Genomic DNA, 9,931 nt, shown 5'->3' with positions numbered 1-9,931 from the left:
TACCTGGAAAAAGGGTCGCTTTACCCCCTCTCCCATTCCCGCACCTCCAGCACCTGCCGGCCCTGCTGCATCCTCCCTGCCATCACCACAGTGGTTCGGCCACTGCCCTCTGGCACCTGGACACAGGCAATACCTCCAGTGATCTGATGGCTCCCACTGCTGCCCCCTACAGAACATTTTCCTGCAGGCCAAGCGGACACACGGAGGGCAGGCCAGGGGGCCGGTGCTGTCTCCCCCTTCCCAAGAGCACCACCTGACCTGCAACACAGAGGCCGAGGGAACAGTCGGACGGAGGAGGAGGGCAGGTCTTAGGGGGTCCGCAGGAAATCACCACTGGCAGAGGCCCAAGGGCGGATCTCCAAAACCCACTAAGTGCCTGGTACCCCTAACGGAGGGACTTTGGGGGCCAGGGGAGAGCCATACACAGCCCCTCTAACTTCCCCTAGCATCCCGGGCCCACCCCCCAGAGACACAGAAACAGCTGCGCAAGTGCAGAGCTGTGGAGGACAGAGCATAGAGGCCAAAGGCCCAGGGCCACCAGCCAGCCGGGGACAGCCCTGAGCTGGGGGAGGGACAGTGGAGGAGACGGTGGTTTCTACTGGGCCCAGGCTGGATTTTTTAAGACTTGCAAAAGATGGCTGTTGATTTATAGAAGTAGACGGCCAAAGGATCTAGTAACTCCCTGAGGCAGGGAGAGGAAGCCCACAGGGTGGGTGTGCAGGGCGACAGCGGAGCAGCAATGAGACCATTCCCGAAGGCCTGCGATCAGAGCGGGCCGGAGCCCCGTCACACGTGCGGGCTCAATCACGGCATCTGCTGAACGCAGGGGTGGGTAGCAGGTCAGTCACCTCGCCTCGTCACCAGCACATCCATCTGTCTAACAGTCCAGGGCTCCAAGCTGCAGGGGACCGATTCATTTCTTTTCAAAGGAAGTGGCTTTGCTCCCCAAGCCTCTGTCGCTGTGGGGCAGGAATAATAACACCTCACGGGGTCTTTACAAGAAGCAAATGAGATACTTTATGGGCTGGCCTAAGTGGACCTGATGCATTTTTTTTTATCATTTAAATAGAATTCCTAAACCAACATGAGATGAACCAGGTATGAAATATACTGCAGTCTGTTGAAAGGTGGAGATAAATCATGAAGTTCTTTGAAGGTGTAATTTGGTAAAAATAGCAATTCTGATGAGAGCTCATTTTTAACCTCAGCCCCTCTCTGGGTGCCATGGCTTATACTTTGGGGAGAATATGGAGGATCTTGAGTTTAAAGATACCTAATTTAGCAAAATTCTTTCTTGTTTTTCTTGTTGCAGACCTCCTGGGTGATAAGACATTAAACATTCATGAGAGTTGCAAGGAAGGTCCTAGACTTTTCCTCCCTTTGGGGGGTTAAAAAAAATAAAATTTATCTCTAAAGCTGGCTGGCTCTTATTCCTGACCCTAAGACCATTGGTGAGCCCCTGGAGGAAGAGTCTTTGGGGGGCCGTATTTCTTTCTAAAATTCTTGTACCATTAATTTTATGTGAAAATACTACCCACATAGTCACTTTTAAAAATATCTTATGCAAAGATCAAAACAGCATAAAAGAATCGAATGGAAAGTCCTTGGGGTATAATGTCTAAAGGGAGAGGAGAAAATTAAATGCAGCAGGATCGACAACCTGCACAGGGGGCTCTGGACGTACTCCCGTCTGGATGGGAGGAACTCTCGGGCGCACCAAGTCCATCCGCGGTCTCGCTACGACACCTGGTGGCCGCCGCGTCCGCCCACCTGAGGCGGCAGCGCTCAGCAGCGCCACCTGGCGGGAGCCCTCGAGCTGACCCTGGGATGCCTGGAGAGAGTCCTTTTTCTAAACCAAACACTGAGATTGGAAGAAAATGCTCAGGCCCCCCAGGGACCTGTCTTGCTGAGGCTCTGATACAAGCCGAACGGACGAGGAGGTGTCGGTGGGGTCTGATTACCTGCTCTGCATCCTGCGTTCTGTGCTGCCTGGTGGTGCCCAGCCCAGTGGTCCGTCCTGGTGAGGCTCTGGGTGGGCACCTCTGTGGTGCCTTGAGAGAATGCCAGTATTTTCTGCGTTTTACAAGCAGGGAAAGGGGCCCTTAGAGAGGTAACCGAGGTCACAGCCACCAGAAAGTCCTCCCAGGCCGGCTGGTTCACCCCTGGAGAAGGATCGTGGTCTGTGATCAGGCAAGTTTAATACTGTCAGGTGCTTCTTAGAACCATGGTCTAGGGTCAGGGATTCTCACTCTGCCTTTTACATGCTGTGTGACTCTGGGCAAGTTGCTGACTTCTCTGAGCCTCAGTGTCCTCAAATGAAAAACGGGCATGGATGGACTAGACCGTGCTCAGTGCCACTCGGCAACAGCATCCCTGGGAATGTGTTAGAAATCTCAGGCTCTGCCCCCAAACTACTTAATCCAGCATCTCGCGAGGCAAAGCCCAGCAATCTGTGTCTTCATAAGGACTCCCTGGGACTGATTGGCGCTCAAGGTTGAAAACCTCTGGCCCTCAGGATTACTGAAAAGATTAAATGAGATAATTCATGCAGAATGTCTGGCCCGGGATAATTGCTCAATAAATGCTTGTTGTGATTCTCAAACTTTGGAGAGCTCAGGTGGGAGGTGGGTTCGCTTCTTTTCCTTTTTCCTATTTTTTTAGTTATAAATATAGGACATGCTGCTAAACACAGAATTGCTTTATGACCCAGGGACTCCCCTCCTGGGTATGTACTCAAAAGAAACAAGTATTCAGACAGATCTTATACACCCATGTTCATAGCAGCATTATTCACAATGGTCAAAAGGTGGAAACAATCCAAATGTCCATCGACTGACAAATGGACAAGCGATGGAATAGCCTTCAGCCATAAAAACGAACGAAGCGCTGACACACGCCACCACGTGGCTGAACGCGGAAAACATCACACTAAGAAGCCTATACCTAAGGCCACATATTGTACGGTTCCACTTATGTGAAGTATCCAGAAAGGGGCAAATCCACAGAGACAGAAAGTGGATTGGTTGGTGGTTGTCTAGGGCTGGGGGGGGAGGGAGAAGGTCAGGGGGACTGTTACTGGGTCCAGGGTTTCTTTCTAGGGTGATGAAAATGTTCTGGAACTAGATAGGAGTGATGGTTACACAACACCGTGAATGCACTAAGTGTCATTAACGGCCAATTTTGTTATGTGTGTTTTACCACCATAAAAAAAAGAAAGAAAGAAAAGACAGGCCGGCTGCGATAATTCAGAGCTGTGTGGAGCAACCCCGCGGCCCCAAAGTGAGCAATGTTAAGCGTTTAAGCATCTTTGACATGACTCTTCTTTTGCTCAAGTAAGAATGGGCTTATGCGCACATGTATCAGATTTGCCTCCTTTTTAGAATTGTGACTCCATGAGCTCATGCGCATTTCCTAGGCAACGTGCTGTGTGTCACTTAACGACACATCACAGACACCCCTCGCGGCTGTCCCTTGGCCTGGACATACAGATCAAGTCGTTTTCTTTAATAGCTGCAAAACGTGCCACCACCTTTCCCAGCGGTGGGCCTCTGGAGGGTTTCCAGGCACTCGCCACCAGAAGCAGTTGCCACGCACTTGCACACGCGCACCATCATGGAGTGGGGCTTCATCTCCGTGGGACGGACTTACGAAGTGGGGTAGCAGGGCCTTCTGAACACCTCCTGTCCGATCGAAGTCCGGCAAGGCTACAGGACTCTACAAGCTCCCCTCCAGAGCACTAGAGAGAGCCGTGTCCCAGGCACCCGTGTACACACGCATACACGCACATCAGCACCAGGTGTTATCAGTATGTATCATTTTTTCCAATCGCATATTGACAATGAACACCCGCCCAAGGGGTAGGAAGGGGATATTGAATTGCATCGATTTGATTTGACAGCTGGGGAGGTTGGCCTCCCCGTTACGTGCCCAGGTTTGGGGGATCCACGGACCCTCACAGGACACGATGAACGTTCTCCCCAGAAAAATGTGTGTTTTGAGGACAATTTCGGGGGTTGAGGCACAGAAGCTGTCCGGGAGCCCCTGTGGCTGAGCCCCACTCTTGAGTTTCCAGTGGGGCGCAGACTGCCGCAGCGCTGACATTTCCGGCGAGCACAAACAGCGGGTGTTTTTCTAAATGTTAATGGGTTTCTGTGCCCTCCGCTGGTTGCTCGTGTAGTCAGTACGCACTGCAGAGGCAGAGCTGAGAGACTGGAATTTTCCTCTCACCTTAGAGCTTTTGTTTTCCTTTTCTCTCTCTCTCTCTTTCCTGCAGAACTGGCCCTGGATTTTTAAGTTCAGAACGACTTTCTGGACCCTGTACTTAATACTAAAATCCGCAAGTTTCAGGGAAATTATTTATCTCCCACTCTAGGAATGATCAGTGCTGGACGGGGACCCTCATTGTATAAGGTTTGCTGAAAATTCATAAGGCTCTCTGGACGCCGGGAGTGTATTGATTCCCAGTGAGTAAACATTTTAAGCAAATTAATTGGTGGTAGTAATAATAATAATAATGGATACTATCTTTCAAGAGTCTGCTCTGTGCCAGGCATTTCATCCCTCCCATGATGACAGGGGCAGATTTTATTACCCGAATGTTACAGACGAAGAAACTGAGGCTCTGAGAGATGCAATTGCTTGGCCCGATGCCACCCAGCCAGCAGGGGAGGAAAATTCTAAGTGGGATCTGCTGGACGCCAAGCCCGGGCCCTTCCCGAGGACAGTTCCCATTGCTCATCGCAACTGGGCTGCGAGGGAGATGATGGGGGTCCCTGTGGAGGTGACAGTTTGCCCCGAGGTCACATACTGGTTAGGAGTGGAAAAAGGAAAAGAATCCCAGCCCACAAATATACCGAAAACAAGACGATGTTATTAAATCCTGGCAAAACACTGCTGCCTGCGGAAGGCTGCTCTATTTGTGTATCTTATAAAAGCTCCCTTTTCGCAAAGGTCAGGGGGGAGTCTGACTTACGAACACCAAGCAGAGACTTTCCTCTTGTCGGAATTAAAAGGATTGAGAGCGATGTGAAAAGGGAATAACTCTCACCCTATGTTTCAGTGGCACCTACCGCAGCGTCAGGGCCAACTAAAGTTCCCTGAGGTGCCACCAGTGGGTGCCCTTCGCCTCCCCGGGAAAGTCTGGTTGGTGACTATGCTTCAGAGAAGGGAGCGTTCAGGCCCGAGATGGAGGAAGGACTCAGTGCAGCTGAAACCCCCCCGGATGAGTCTTTGGAGAGAGACGGCCATGCACCCAAGCCCTGGGCAGAGCTGAGAGACCCCAGGCAGCCAGGGGTCCGGAGGGACAGCCAAGGCAGATGGAAGCACGGTGGAGGCGCAGCTGTCACCGTCTTCCTTGAGCGAGCGGTCGGCCTCTCCAGAGGGGCTCCCCGGTTCCCAAGGGCTGTTTTCCAGGCTGACATAAGGCACGCTGGTGAGCAGTGTCCCTGACGGAGGGGATGCTGAGGGATCCTTCTTCACGTGGCCGCCAAGAAATCCAAGGATGCTGCACAGCACTTTCCCGGGGGCACTGAGCTCAGAGGTCATCAGTCTCAAGGTGATCAGAACTTGAGAACCCAAGGAAGGCACCAAATGGTTCTCCTATTTGCCCCCAACCCCCGTCGATCAACAATTGAGCCCATGACTTCAGAAGGAGTCTTCAGTCCAGCTCTCAGACGAGAAGAGCTAGCATGTACTGAGTACCTCCTACCTCCCAGGCCCTCCCAACAACCTTAGGGACCAGGCCCCACGACCACCCTCCAACCTCCTGTACCTCAGAGCAGTAAGGAACGTGCCCAAGGCCACAGGGCAGAGCCACCAAGATGCAATCTGGGGTCCAAGCCCTGTGTGTCCACACTACCCCAGTAGCAATTCCACTCTGGCAACTGGAGTCCAGCTTCATGGGAGATACACAATAAGGAGGAGGGCGATGGATATCATAATCAGACAACTGACAGTAGCTCCTTTCCGAGAGGAAGCCTGTTCCTCTCCACACAGAGGTGAGGCCCACCTGGGTGATGGCAGACCACCGCTGCTTCACCACAAAAGACCATCCCCAATACCTCGGGCCTAAAAGGATTTCAGGGTCCTACAAAACCGTTTGAGATCAACCCCTTTAAAAAAAATGGACACTAATCTGTATAAAATAGACAATTCATGAGAACCTGTTGTATAGCACAGGGAACTCCACTTCGCTGTACAGCAGAAACTAAAACAACATTGTAAAACAACTCTACCCCCATTAAAAAAAAAAAACATGTCTGTTGGCTCCAAAGCATGACCCCAAAAAACTTCAAATGTTGAATGAAATTTTCTGCAAAGTGTAAGATGATGGCAACCAATTGCAAATCAACTCTTCTGAGGCTATGGACGTATTTTATTGAATAGGTGATACAGGCTTGTTTGAATATAACAGCTAGAATGTTAAGATCGTCTAAAAGGAAGAGCCCCCAGGACCTACAGGACTGTTTCAATGACCCTGCCACAGACCGAGCAAAATGTCACCACGGAGAGTTTGGAACTCACCCAATTGCCGGCCAAGTGTTTAGCTGAATTAGGGGTGACAAAGACAGAGGGCTTCCCTCCAGAGTTTGGGGGACAAATGTCAGGCAGCTGGCTCTGCTAACAATAAAGACAGCAGAGCAAAGCTCCTGGAAAACACATGACTCTGAGTCACACCACTTGTTAAGTTAAAAGGGTGCCCAGGTCCCCCTGCCAACACACCTCATTAGCTAAATGAACTGACCCTGCTGGATAAGGTTATTTAATATCTGCCTATTGACTTTGGAGAACGTCTGCCACAAACAAGATCTCAGTTTTGATATTGTTGATGTTGAGCTGTATGTTTTTTTCCTGATTATTATTTGTCAAACAGATCGCTGAGCTGGGTCCAGCCACGTCCACTGAGTGTAAAGCCACGTCACCAGCATGGCTCTTACTTGCCACGACAGCGGGAAATGCGGCCAATTAATGTAAAAGTGGAATCCAGTTCTTGGGATGTAAGTCAGAAAGAAGGGCGGCTGGGATACAGGGCCATTTTCCAGCACCTTAAAAAACAGAACTTCAACGGTCGAGAGACTGTTGCCACACAGACTGACTCCGGAAGCTGTGTCAGGATATAGGGCTTCAGAGAAACATGTGTGGCCACGGGTGGAAGGGTGGACAACACTTCCCACCCGGCAACACTCATGGCCATTCCCGCCCTGTGGCTTCAGAGCCGGGGAAAGTTCCAGTGAGTCTTAGGTTGCTTCTACCCGTTTCCCCAGTGAAATGAGTTAGTTTGACGATGGTCGGCAGTCCCAGCCATGTGCCTCAAATCTCCTACTTCTTTTGTTCCGTACGCCGACCTTAACATAATTCAAGCCAACGCTTAAAAATCAGGACTTAGGGCTTCCGTGGTGGCACAGTGGTTGAGAGTCCGCCTGCCGATGCAGGGGACACGAGTTCGTGCCCCGGTCCGGGAAGATCCCACATGCCGCGGAGCAGCTGGGCGCGTGAGCCATGGCCGCTGAGCCTGCGCGTCCGGAGCCTGTCTGGAGGCCACAGCAGTGAGAGGCCCGCATACCGAAAAAAAAAAAATCAGGGCTTAGATCTACAAGCCAGGTTTCCAGCTCTGGGAAGCTCTGCAAAGATCTAGCTGCCTTTGGCTCGCCTTTCTGCCGCAGCTGAGTCACGGTGCCCCCCTCAGACAAGGGTGTGCGTGTCAGTCCGCCCCAGCCTTCAGCCCTCCCTCTCGGCTCCCACACCCACAGGGCAGCTTTTGTGGGTGTCGAGCCCAGAGTTCAGCATAGACACTGCCCCCCAGTAGGGACGCTGGAGCTACCCCAGTTCTAGCAGGAAAGGAGAAAGCTAGCGGGGAGGGGGGTGCTTGGACCTCTGGGGATGGGACAAAAGGAAAAAAGAAGCTCCCAGCTTGAATCCTCTCCCTTACGAGCTCATCACCTTTCACACCGTCTCCTCCAAATCCAGTGCCAGCTTGTCACCTTTCACCAAGAGTAACCAGGCGCCCCTGTGGAGAACCAAGCTCTTAGATGCCCCCCAGGTCAGCCTGGCTTCTCCCCCCAGCCCCACCTCAGACTCAGGCAGCAGACCCCTCCAGGAAGGTTCAGGAAAACTTCCGGAACATTGCTGGCTTAGGGAGCATCTAGTGCCATGAATTTTACAAACTGAAATTCACAGGTCACACTGCCCACGACCTGGTGACGTTTGCCTGCGCTGGTTTTGTACCGTAACAACAGAGCTACTCTCATCACGGCTATTACCCCTATTATGCCAATGTGTTAGATGGTGTCCAGACCGGAGAGAAGGTAATTGGTTCCCATCACCCCAAGCAGCGTTACTGGATACAATGAACAAATAGCTCAAAATTAAAGGCTGGCATGGGAGCCCATTAGGTCTGTGATGGATTTAGGAAATGAACACAAACTCACCCACTTCCATCAATACCCTCCTCAAGTCATTTGCAAAGAGGACAGATGGTTTCGTATCTGATTCAGAGGAACTGCCACGTTTCCCGGCCTTCCTGCTAACCCAGAGCCACTGGCCACCGTGGATCTAAACTCAGGAACGTTACCCCAAGTCAGAGCTGACATGCAAACATTCCCAGGTGGAGCTACGTTTTGTTCTCCTTCTTGGATCCAAACCCGGCCTTGACTCTCTGAAAAGCCTTGTTCACAACAGGGTCCATCGGGTCCTTTGTCCCCAGCTTCACCATCCAGTAGAAGAGGAACATCCACCACCTGCTCTAGCTGCGGTTCAGGCGGCAGGCGAGGGACATGGGCGTCTCCCCCTTGGTATCTCTGTCGTTGATGGAGGCCTCATAGTTGAGCTGGAGGCTGATACAGTCCAGCCGACTCATGGCTGCAGCCACGTGCAGGGGCGTCCTGCCCACGGGGGATCTGCCCTGACAGTTGGCACCTGGGAAATAAGAAAGTTGGCTGAGGGAGGGCCCCCTGCCGGCAGGAGCCAACCCTCTGGAAACCCGTTCAAGAAGAGAAGCATGGGAAGGGCCGAGGCTGGGAGAGGAATGCTTGGAAGAACGAATAACCGAGTGCACGGAGGGGGGCACTGCTGCATCTCCCCCCTCCCACCCAGCATCCAGCACTGCCTTCCCCCCCCACCCCATGCTTCTCTTACAGCAGCCAATGACCTTCCTGCAATGCCTGTACCACTCTCCCGCTCAAATCCCATTGTTGGCATCTACCACCCTTGGGGCGATGTTCTAGGTCTTTACTGCTCTGTCTCACCCACCCACCCCCCTTATCACTCCAGCATTACTCGCCTCCGTGATCTTCCTCGCCCGCCCATGCTCCGCTTACACCAGCCTTCTGGCTTTATCCCGTCAGTATACCTGCTCCCTTATCCTGCCCCAGGATCTTTGCATATGCCATTCCCTTTGCTAACAACACTCTCATCCTTTTTTTTTTTTTTCTCCTGGGCTAACTCTATGTTTCTTGAGGTTTCATTCACTTCCTCGGGAAAACCTTCCTAAGCCCTCCTCCCCACAAAACCCCCTGCATTTGTTCAGCAGACATTCTGCATCTCCAGAACACACCACGCACGACTGACCATGGAATTAATTATTTGTAATAATTTGCTGACTTCCCTTCATAAACTCCACAAGGGCAGAAAACACACTTGTTTTGATCACGGCTGTTTTCATCCCCGGCACGTAGCACGATGCCTGGAGAAGACAGGTGCCTGGGAAATGACAGATGATGGGCAGCCTGACTCATGGACAGACTTCACTTCAGCTGAATTCCTCACTGCCTCCTGCAGATGGATGGGCTAATGACAGGTGTCCCATACGGACTTGTTGAATTGAATCAAATAGTGGGTAACAGATATCATGACACAGAAAACAAGGCAATTCAATTACATGCAGTTGACATTTCGGGAGCCAGTGTTTATGAGCTATGGCTGGTCAGTGAGGTAG

The sequence above is a fragment of the Stenella coeruleoalba genome (assembly GCF_951394435.1).
Source record: "Stenella coeruleoalba genome assembly, chromosome: 15".
Taxonomy (NCBI): domain Eukaryota; kingdom Metazoa; phylum Chordata; class Mammalia; order Artiodactyla; family Delphinidae; genus Stenella; species Stenella coeruleoalba.
The sequence above is the reverse complement of the archived record's forward strand: the minus strand, read 5'-3'. Positions refer to the sequence as shown.